Source organism: Nomascus leucogenys, chromosome 20 (genome assembly GCF_006542625.1).
Source record: "Nomascus leucogenys isolate Asia chromosome 20, Asia_NLE_v1, whole genome shotgun sequence".
NCBI classification, from domain to species: Eukaryota; Metazoa; Chordata; class Mammalia; order Primates; family Hylobatidae; genus Nomascus; species Nomascus leucogenys.
In genome coordinates this window covers 62,686,156-62,697,356 of record NC_044400.1, presented here as the reverse complement: position 1 = coordinate 62,697,356, position 11,201 = coordinate 62,686,156, and positions in this window count along the sequence as shown.

Below are 11,201 nucleotides of genomic sequence, written 5' to 3'. Positions count from 1 at the left end.
GAACTCCTGACCTCAGGTGGTCCACCCACCTTAGCCTCCCAAAATGCTGGGATTACAGGTATGAGTCACCCCGCCCGGCCTAAAACTGTTCTTTTAAACATCTTTTTAACTTTAGCATAGTCATATGCTCTAACTAAAAAATAATAATAATCTCATACCCTTGCTGAAAATTCTAGACTATTTATAATACTGCCTATTCAACATTGCCTCTTAAATGTTTAAAATGGTCCTCAGACTCAATGTCTCCCAACAGCATCATGATCCTCCCCTGTAAACCAGTCTTCCTCCAGGATTTCCTATTGTGGTGAAAGGGGTAGGGGAAGTGTCATGTGAGTAAACTTATAGGGGCAAAGGAGATTCTTGGTAGACGGGATGGAGACTTTGAAGACCAAGACCCTTTTGACATACAGTAGCATTATGTCTCTCTTAAGTAGTCTTGAGGTAGTTCTATTGTGAGTAAATAACGTTTTAGCTGCACTCTGGGAGAGGGAACAGCTTGTGGAAGGATCTTGTAGCTGGAAAGAAAATGGAACATTTGGGAAAATGAGAAAAGACCAGGGCAGTGAAGCACAGGGAAAGAGTGCTATCCAATAAGACTGGTGACATAGAAAAAGCTAAGATCCAGGGAGGCTTGTGGCTTTGTTTATTAAGAATGATGTTTTTGGCCAGGCATGGTGACTTATGCCTGTAATCCCAGCACTTTGGGAGGCTGAGGCTGGTGGATCACCTGAGGTCAGGAGGTTGAGACCAGCCTGGCTAACATGGTGAAACCCCGTCTCTACTAAAAATACAAAAAATAGCCAGGCATGGTGGCATGCGCCTGTAATTCCCAGCTACTTGGGAGGCAGAGGCAGGAGAATGGCTTGAACCTGGGAGGTGGAGGTTGCAGTGAGCCAAGATCATGCCATTGCACTCCAACCTGGGCAACAGAGCAAGACTACATCTCAAAAAAAAAAAAAAAAAAAAGAATATTTTTCACTTTAGTAAAGGTTGGAAGCCATTGAAGGATTTAAAGCAAAGGAAAGACAATAAAAGTTGCATTTTTATATGCTTCTTTCGACTCCTGTGTTGAGATTGGAAGGTGATGAGAGACTGCACAATAATATATTCAGGGAAACCATTAGGAGTCTGTAGCCGTAGATCAGAGATTCAAGCAGCTTCAACTAGAAAGATGGGAATGGAGATGAAAAGAAGTGAAAGTGATGACACAGTATTTAAGAAACAAGACTCATTTTCATGATCATTTGGATAGAAGACATAAGGGAGGGAAAATGTGAAAAATTACTCCGTTTTTTTCCCTGAGTGGATGTGGATACCATTCATTCACCACAGCATGATGCTGTTGGGAGACGTTGAGTCTGAGGTCCATTTAAACATTCAAGAGGCAATGTTGAATAGGCAGTGTTATGAATAGCCTGGAGTTTTCAGCAAGGGTGAGAGATTATTATTATTTTTAGTTAGAGCACATAAACTTTATTTGAAACCATAGGTGTGGATGGGATTCCCTAGGTAGAAAAATTAGAGGAGAAAGGAAAATGGATAAGGTAGCATTTTTCCTAAAGAAAGCCCACTTTTTTATTTTTATTTTTATTTATTTATTTTTTTGAGATGGAATCTCACTCTGTCACCCAGGCTGGAGTGCAATGGAGTGATCTCAGCTCGCTGCAACCTCCGCCTTCCCGGTTCAAGTAACTCTCCTGCCTCAGCCCCCGAGTAACTGGGATTACAGGCGCCTGCCACCACGCCCGGCTAATTTTTATATTTTTGGATTTCGCCATATTACCCAGGCTGGTCTCGAACTCCTGGCTTCAAGTAATCCTCCTGCCTTGGCCTCCCAAAATGCTGGGATTACAGGCATGATCCACTGCACCCTGCCAAGAAAGCCCACTTTTTTTTTTTTTTTTTTTTTTGAGACGGAGTCTCGCTCTGTCGCCCAGGCTGGAGTGCAGTGGCGCGATCTCGGCTCACTGCAAGCTCCGCCTCCCGGGTTCACGCCATTCTCCTGCTTCAGCCTCTCCGAGTAGCTGGGACTACAGGCGCCCGCCACCACGCCCGGCTAATCTTTTGTACTTTTAGTAGAGACGGGGTTTCACCGTGGTCTCGATCTCCTGACCTCGTGATCCGCCCGCCTCGGCCTCCCAAAGTGCTGGGATTACAAGCGTGAGCCACCGCAACCGGCGAAAGCCCACTTTTAAATGCTGGGAGAGGAGAAGGAAATGCAGAGATGGAATAAGAGAAGGTGTTGATGGCAGAGAAAGAATGACAAGAGAACACAGAATGAAACCTAAGTGTGGCATTTCCTTACGAATAACATAGTCAGAAACTAGTGATAAATCCCTGTGATCATTTGATGTTTTCTTCCCTTGCCAAGTTAATGAGATCACTTACTGTCAAGCAAGATTTCAAAAAACCTTTGTTTATCAAGAACACTATGTATTTTAAATTAACCCCGCTTAAATTGCCTTCAGAAACACCAAAGGAGTTAAACACTAATTTAAACACAAAAGGGGAAGAAAAGACCAAAACGAGAAGCACAAAATCCCCTGTCCTCCATGCCATGCCCAGCTACACTCTGTCCTCCCCACCTCCATCCCCATCCCTGAGCAAACATATCCTTTTACCATTGGTGGCGCAGCTTTTTGTGCGATTGCCTCTGAGTTTTACTAGTAAGTATTGGAATTCCAGCTGACTCCTCTTCAGCTGTTGCAAGAGTCAAAAGAGAATAATTATTTTCTTTGTGTCTCTGCTCAGTGCTCAGGAGACAGAACTGAAAATTTCTTGCCAGATGGCACCTGAGGATGCACTTCTGAGGATTTTACTGTCATCAAGTTATAATGCGGGATGCCTGAGAAGTCAATCATTGAATCAGGGCCAACTTTTGCCTATTTGTTTGTGGCCCTTAAAGATAAATATTTAGTCTAATTTTTACAAGGTCTCTAGCAAAAGCTTCCTCTTTGGGCAAAAATAGATAAAAGTATTAGGGCAGACTTTTAGAGAGAATTTTTCTTTGTCTCCAGAACATTAGAGTAGAGGTCGGTAATCTTTTCCTGTAAAGGACCAGATGGTAAATACATTAGCTTTTGCTAGCTAACACAACAGTCTCAGTTGCAACTATTACGGTGAAAGCAGCAATAGACAATACATGAATGAATGCAACTGTGTTTCAATTAAACCTTATTTATAGCCATGGAAATTGGAGTTTCATATAATTTTCATGTGAAATTATAATTTTATATGATTTTCATGTTGTTATTCTGATTTACTCCCTATGCACTTAAAAAATGCATAAACCATTGGAACTTGTGGACTTCATAAAAACAGATGGTGGAGTGACCCCTGCCCTAGAGGAAGACCATCATGGCAGCTTTTCTCCTGAGTTGTCACCACCTGCTTCCCTCCCCTAATAAGTAATTCAGAAAATTCAATTCCAGTTGTTGAAAATGAAAATGTTAAACCTTAGGGATAAAAAAATCCCTAGCAATATTAGAGTTCAGTTTCTCCAGCATTCTTATTTAAGGCAATCTTAGTAGTCTGCACCATCCGAGGATAGCCATTTGCTTGTGGTTGATAAGACATAATGGTGACAGCTCAGATAAGGCTCCCAACTACAAATTCTCACAACTCAAGCTGAGGTTGAATCAGAACTGTTGTCAGTAAAGATGGTGTGTGTCAATCTTTGGGCTGCAAAAACTAGGACAGAGCTATGACTGTTGCTGCAGATGTTTGAAATGTAATTAAAAGCACTTAGAGCCATTTTGAGAGGGAATCTAACCCAAGAAGTTCTTCTTTTGGTATCAGCCTGTAAAATCAATATGAATTCTTGAAATTCATTTTGAATGCTCAGGACCCCTTAGCCTGAAATGACCTTGGGCCAATAATGTCTAGTAGGATAGAATGTGGTACAACTTTTTTACAGTTATTTCATTCTCTGTATTTGTTCCTGGCTGACTGTCATAAATGTAAATATTGGTGGGAATGCCTCAAGCCCTCATATTGAACAGGTAACCTCAACTTGCACCATCTACCAGAAACACAATTCTGGTAAAAATGTAAAGATAAGGATGAGAACCAACTCCCTTGGGAGTCTTTCTCCATTGGCAAATGGATTTAATTCACATCTTAAAGTTTCATAACAGGAATATATTCCAAAAAGAGTCTGCATGTTTTCAGAATTTTTAGAAGTTTTTCCTTGCAAACAGGCTGCCACAACCATTGTTGCTAAGAGATAGCACTAGGGCAATGATTTGTTCCTCTCTAGTAATAGGGACACTCATTTTACCAGTAAAGTTATCCAACACATTCAACAAGTGCATTTAGTCACAAAAATCGCATCATCTGTACCCTCTTTAATCCTCTGGAAAAACAGAGTAAGACAACCAGGCAAACCACTTAGATTCACCTAGGAACGTTAACTGCCTGCCCAGAGTCTTGACTTGAGCCCTGATGATCCCTCATTCCTGCCTCTACAGTCGATATTGATTATCCTCTTATGAAATAATTACTGGCAGGCCAGGGGGGATCTATACTCTTTTTGATTTTATGAGACTCTTGTTTGATTCCATCCAATACACGTAAGTATTGCCAGGTTTTATTAAATCCACTTTTGCTTATCACCGGCAGGTCAATTATGTCTTTCCCCTAGACATCCCACCACAGCCCTTACATGAATTTTTGGTTAGAGACCTAGTCTTCGGGAAAAAAAAAAATCCTGAATCCAGGTTGAAAGGACCTAACTCTGCCCTCCTAACCACCAACACTGCTGCAAAGCTATAAAGAATACAATCTTGGATAGATTTAAACACCAAAACTGAAACTGATTTGACAATGGTATAAATTTGGACATTCCTCGTTGCCCTGTGTAGTTATTTAAGAATAAGCTTATGGTTGTCTTTTTTTTTTTCTTTTTTCTTTTTTTTTTTTTTGGAGACGAAGTCTCTCTCTGTTGCCCAGGCTGGAGTGCAGTGGCACCATCTTGGCTCACTGCAACAACCTCTGCCTCCCAGGTTCAAGCGATCTTCCTGCCTCGGCCCTCCTAGTAGCTGGGATTACAAGCAGGCACCACCATGCCCAGCTAATTTTTTTGTATTTTTAGTAGAGACGGGGTTTCGCCATGTTGGCCAGGCTGATCTCAAACTCCTGACCTCAGGTGATCCACCTGCCTCATCCTCCTAAAGTGCTGGAATTACAAGCGTGAGCCACTGTGCCCGGCTTTATGGTTGTCTTAAACAAGAGGGAGGGAGGTGTGATGGTTAATTTTATGTGCCATTGTAACTGGGTTACGAATGCCCGGATTGCTGGTAAAACATTATTTCTCAGTATGTCTGTGAGGGTGTTTCCAGAAAAGGCTAGCATTTGAAGTTATAGATTCAGTAAAGAAGATCACCCCCACCCGTGTTGGTGAACATCGTCCAATCTGTTGCAGGCCCAAAGAGAACAAAAAAAGACAGAAGAAGGATAAATTTGCTCTCCCAACTTGAGCTGGGCCATCCATCTTCTCCTGCCCTCAAATACCTGGTTCTCAGGTCTTCAGGCTTGGATTGGAACTATAACACCAGCTTTCCTGGGTAATGTCACAGAAGGAGAACAGATCTGGCTTGCAGAAACAGATCATGGGACTTCTCAGCTTTCATAATCACATGAGACAAGCCCAGTAAGTATCTCTTTTTGTCTCTCTCTCTCTCTTCTGTTCTATTCTATTGGTTCTGTTTCTTTGGAGAATCCTGACTATACACAATGCCAAACATGAGGCCAAATACATAACTTTCTCCCATTTTCTCAACCTGCGGACAAGACTAGACATGTATCCTTCACCTTTTCCCCTTAGCCAGCTTCTCATTATTTGTCTCATGAGTGATTAGCTAAAATTAAAACTGTATCTGTCCTGAAATTAACCACAGAGACAAAAGTGTCCTCTTTAGCTAGTTAACCAAGCCTCTCCTGATTGCAAAACAATTTCAACTGTAGGTTACTTGTACCTTGTCTATGATCCCCATAAAAGCCTAAGGGAAAACCACCTTGCTGAGAAACTCTGATCTTGAGATCTAGGGTGTACTCCCTATTGCAACGGTAAGAATAAAATCAATCTCCTTACTTGATCAGCTTGTGTCTTTGACAGATCTAAGGCAGGTAGAAAGGGACATTTACATCTTCCTTTTGGAATTACTTTACTGGATTTGGTCTCCAACAAGTCCAGTCATGTGTAAGAGTATATTTCTAGGTAGTGAGAAGAATTACCTTAGCTTGACTGAGGCAGATCTGGAACTAGGTATGGAACTAGTAAGAAAGAAGTTCTACAAGGACCTCCCAGTAGAAGATAAATAAATTATATAATTGCTACGGTTTGAATGTGTCCGCTCCAAAATTCATGTTGAAACTTAATCCCCTTTGTGGTAGTATTAACAGGTGGACCCTTAGGGAAGTGATTACGACACAAGAGCTCTACTCTCATGAATATATTAGTGCCTTATAAAAGTGCTGGAGGGAACTAGCTCAGGACCCCTTTGCCTTCTGCCAAGTGAGGACAAAACATTCAGTGCATCATCCTGGAAGCAAAGACTGGATCCTCACTAGATACCAAACCATGATCTTGGACTTTCCAACCTCAATCATAGTGAACAATGAATTTATGTTCTTTTTTTTTTTTTTTTTGAGATGGAGTCTCGCTCTGTCACCCAGGCTGGAGTGCAGTGGCGCAATCTCGGCTCACTGCAAGCTCCGCCTCCCGGGTTCATGCCATTCTCCTGCCTCAGCCTCTCCGAGTAGCTGGGACTACAGGCGCCCACCACCACGCCCGACTAATATTTTTTTGTATTTTTAGTAGAGACGGGGTTTCACCGTAGTCTCGATCTCCTGACCTCGTGATCCGCCCGCCTCGGCCTCCCAAAGTGCCGAGATTACAAGCGTGAGCCACCGCGCCTGGCCGAATTTATGTTCTTTATAAATTACTCAGTTTCAGATATTTTGAGCACAAATGGACTAAGAAAATGGCATAAAGTTGATCATTTTGTAGCAAGTTACTTTTGGTATTTCTTTCCCTTTTTGTACCTTTTAGCCTTCAGTACTCAGTAAATTACTTTCAGTCTTTCAGTCTGGTTCCAGCTGCACCATGAAGAATTAAGAGGAGAGTCCTGTGTTCCTTCTCAGAAGAAAACGTCAAGGAGGGAGCCACATCCTCTCTAGGTAGCAGAGAAAATTAATGAAAAATCTCTTAATACAAAACCAAGGTCTTTGAGGTCTATCTCTTTCACCAGATATTCTTCCTGAATTGACAATTTCTAAGCTGAAACACTAACAACTTAACGAAAGCATAACATTTTCTCTCACTTCACAGGCAGGTAAAACATGTATTTCGTGAGCCTTCTTTTGAGTAGGGGCGAACACTAGCCATATAATGACATAAGATATAATGAAATAAGAAAGTAATATTGGAAATTTAACTCTGGTTTTTCCCCTCACTTATATAACTAGTATATTACAACGATTTGGGACCTCCCAAATGTCTCTGTAATTCATCTTCTGCCGATAACATAAATACAGTGTAGACATATGGACTTAAAGCTAAGAAGCAGGCCAGGCGTGGTGGCTCACACCTGTAATCCCAGCACTTTGGGAGGCCAAGGTGGGAGGATCACAGGGTCAGGAGGATCAAAAGGTCAGGAGTTCCAGGCCAGCTTGGCCAACATGGTGAAACCCCGTCTCTACTAAAAATACAAAAATTAGCCAGGTGTGGTGGTGCATGCCTGTAATCCCAGCTACTTAGGAGGCTGAGGCAGGAGAATCACTTGAACTCAGGCGGGAGAGTTTGCAGTGAGCTGAGATCATACCACTGCACTCCAGCCTGGGCAACATAGTGAGACTCTGTCCCAAAAATAAATACATAAAATAAATAAAGTTGAGAAGCAGAAGCATTAAACTCTAAGCCTTCTAAACTCTTGCTCTCAGGGAGGATGTTTAATAGTGTTAATATCCACAACACATTTTAGAATTACTGCAAAATACAGAGAAAGAAAAGAAATTCCTTAGTTCTAAGTAACTAGGAGTGTGCACTATGTGGAAAGAATAGATGAAAGACCTTCCATTTTTACTGGAGATGATGATGTGTCTGCATCAATAATGTAAACTTTGAACAATTACAGATGCAGAGACTGGAAATAATTCTGTACAAGACTGAAAGTTCTCTGAAGCTGGTAATAAGCCTCTGATTAATGATGAGAGAATGAAGTAGGGCCACACCTCAGAAGATACAAGAAAGAAGATTGGCAGAACCATAAATGAAGAAGAGAAAAGATATCCAATGGATCATTTTTAGAGACGCTTTTTTTTTTTTTTTTTTTTTTGAGATAAGGTCTGGCTCTATCCCCCAGGTTGGAGTGCAGTGGTGCAATCACAGTTCACTGCAGCCTCGACTTCCTGGGCTCAAGTGATCCTCTCACATCAGCCTCTGGAGTAGCTGGTATTATAGGCTCGGGCCATCACACCTGGCTAATTTTTTTTTTCTCTTTTGAAGAGATAGAATCTCACTGTGTTGCTCAGATTGGTCTTGTACTCCTGGATTCGAGTGATCCTTCCACCTCAGCCTCCTGAAGTGCTGGTATTACAGCATAAGCCCCTATCTCCAGCTCAGAGATGCTTTACTAGCACCTTAATCACAAACCTGCTGGATCATCTAAACACTGTCTATGCTACATCAGTTTAAAAATAAATGTATAGAGAGATTATCTATAAACATATGTGTATACCTTGTCTATGTTACATAATTTATCTACCTATCTACAGATTATTCGATGACAACCTTTATGATTTGAATATGAAGGTCAAGAACTGAACCCACCAGCCCTCCCTCACAGCTTGGACACTGAGAAGCAGAAATGCCTGCTCCTCTCACTCCCCCCACAGTTAACTGTTTATCTTAACATGACTTATTTTCCCATTTTCTTCATTGGTGTGTCTTCATTCCCCAAATGCCCATCAATTCTTCACTGAAAATCATCAACAGATGATTTGCACTCTATGATTCTTTGAATGTCTCACCTTGCTATTTTCAGCAATCCTGGGCTTTTGTATCTTAATTTTTACATAATTCTAACCAAGCTCCCTTGCACTGAAAGACCTACCTTGAACTAAACTGATTCTCAATAAATTCTGACTTTGCTTCCCTACTGAGACATTACCAAAGCTATGCAGAATGGTATTCTCCCTTAATATAGTGAACAATATACTTAGCTTCTTCTTATCAAAAGGTTATGTAATATTTGAATAGCTGGCTTTCTACAAGATCTTTTTTAGTTGTTTTGCACAGAGCAAAATTACACATCTAGCTTTCAAGAACATTTATAAATGGCCAATTTGTGCTGTCCTCTTTAAAAGATAAATCGTAACTTTATTTAGAAGACAGATTTCAACAGCAATTGCTATATTATCATGGCAATCTTGAGAAGTATATAATGGTCTTAGTAACTGTGCTATAAAATCTTGCAAGGAGATATGGCAGGTGGGATATTTATTATTTTTGTTGGCACATCATGACTGAGGTTGTCTTCTTTCTTGCCCTCATATCATTTATTACGTGGACTCTGTCTTATTCCTGGCCCTCTGGGGATTTGCTGCTGGGTGAAGAATGGAGATCACCTGATACCACATGACATGAACTGCTATGACAGTGCCTGAACTCCTTTCCTAATGGCTGTTGAACAGCATATTCTCTTAAAGTAATCCTTCCTTTGACAGATAGTGTATTATACAATGTCATTCCTACAAGCAGAGAATTAGTATAAATATCTGAATTTGAGCCCAATTATAGGTTTGCCAGTACTAAAGAGTATGAAGCTTCTATGTACTCATAGTATATAGGAGCTCATATCCTATTGGTTCACGTGCCCTAACTCTGTGTTAAAAGCACCTGTAATATTTAGAACTGAAATCATATATCGTCTGCAATTTATTTCAGTCTGGTGGGGGTTAGGGGAAGAAGATTTATAGATGAGACAAGATTAGCCTTGAGGTAGATAATTTTGAAACCAGGTGATGGATGGATAGGGTTTTAGCACATTGTTCACTCTACTTTTGCATATGTTTGAAATTTTTCATAATATAAAGTGGAAAAACTCCACATATTCAGTTTGGAAGTTGGTTCTAATAGTTGTATTTGTTAGCAATCATTTTGGTTCTTTCAAAGGGTCAAATCTGTTGTAGTCAAGAGATATAGGCCCAGCGTGGTGGCTCATGCCTGTAATCCCAGCATTTTGGGAGGCGGAGGTGGGGCGGATCTCTTGAGTCCAGGAGTTTGAGACCAGCCTGGGCAACATGGTAAAAACCCATTTCTACAAAAAAGTTCCTAAAAAATCAGCCAGGGACAGTAGTGCATGCCTGTATTCCCAGCTAATAGGGAGGCTGAGGTGGGAGGATCGTTTGAGCTCAGGAGGCAGAGGTTGCAGTGAGCCAAGATCACACCACTCCATTCTAGCCTGGTGACAAAGTGAGACCTTAAAACAAAAACAAAACAAAAGAAAACAAAACACCATTAAGGAGCTTGGAATGATTTGAAATCAGTGCTGAAGCTCTAGGAAGAAAAGTAAGTAACAAAAGAGAACATTATGGGGCTATCAAAGTATTTTGCTAAATTTCAATTTCTGAAAAGGGAATGAGTATACCTCAAAGATTTCAAGATTTTATCTAGTCTCCCAGTGTTAGGTGAAGAAGTAGTTTTGATTCGTTTTTGTAGCATGAGATAGAATCCCTCAAGATGTTCAACTGAAAGAACGTTACATAATGGTTTATAGTAAAGCAGAGGCATGCAATTTTTTTCTGAAAAGACCCAGATATTCAATATTTTCAGCTTTGCAAACCATATGGTTTCTGTTGCAACTGCTCAATTCTTTCATTATAGCACAAAAGTAGCAATAGACAATAAGTAAGTAAATGAGCCTGGCTGTGTTCCGATGAAACTGTATTCATAAAAATGGGCAACAAGCCACATGAAGTTTTTCGGTTCTTTTATCAGAGTATGGCCTGTGGAATCAGACAGAACTGTGTTTGTATCCTGACTTTCCTATTTGTTAGCTATGTGACCTTGGGCAAGTCACTTGATCACTTTGAACTCTAGTTTTTTCACTTATAAAGTGGGGAATTATAATATCTGCCTCATATGGCTGTTGAGAAGAATATGTAAGATGATGCATGTGAAGCACTTAGCTAAGTGGTTG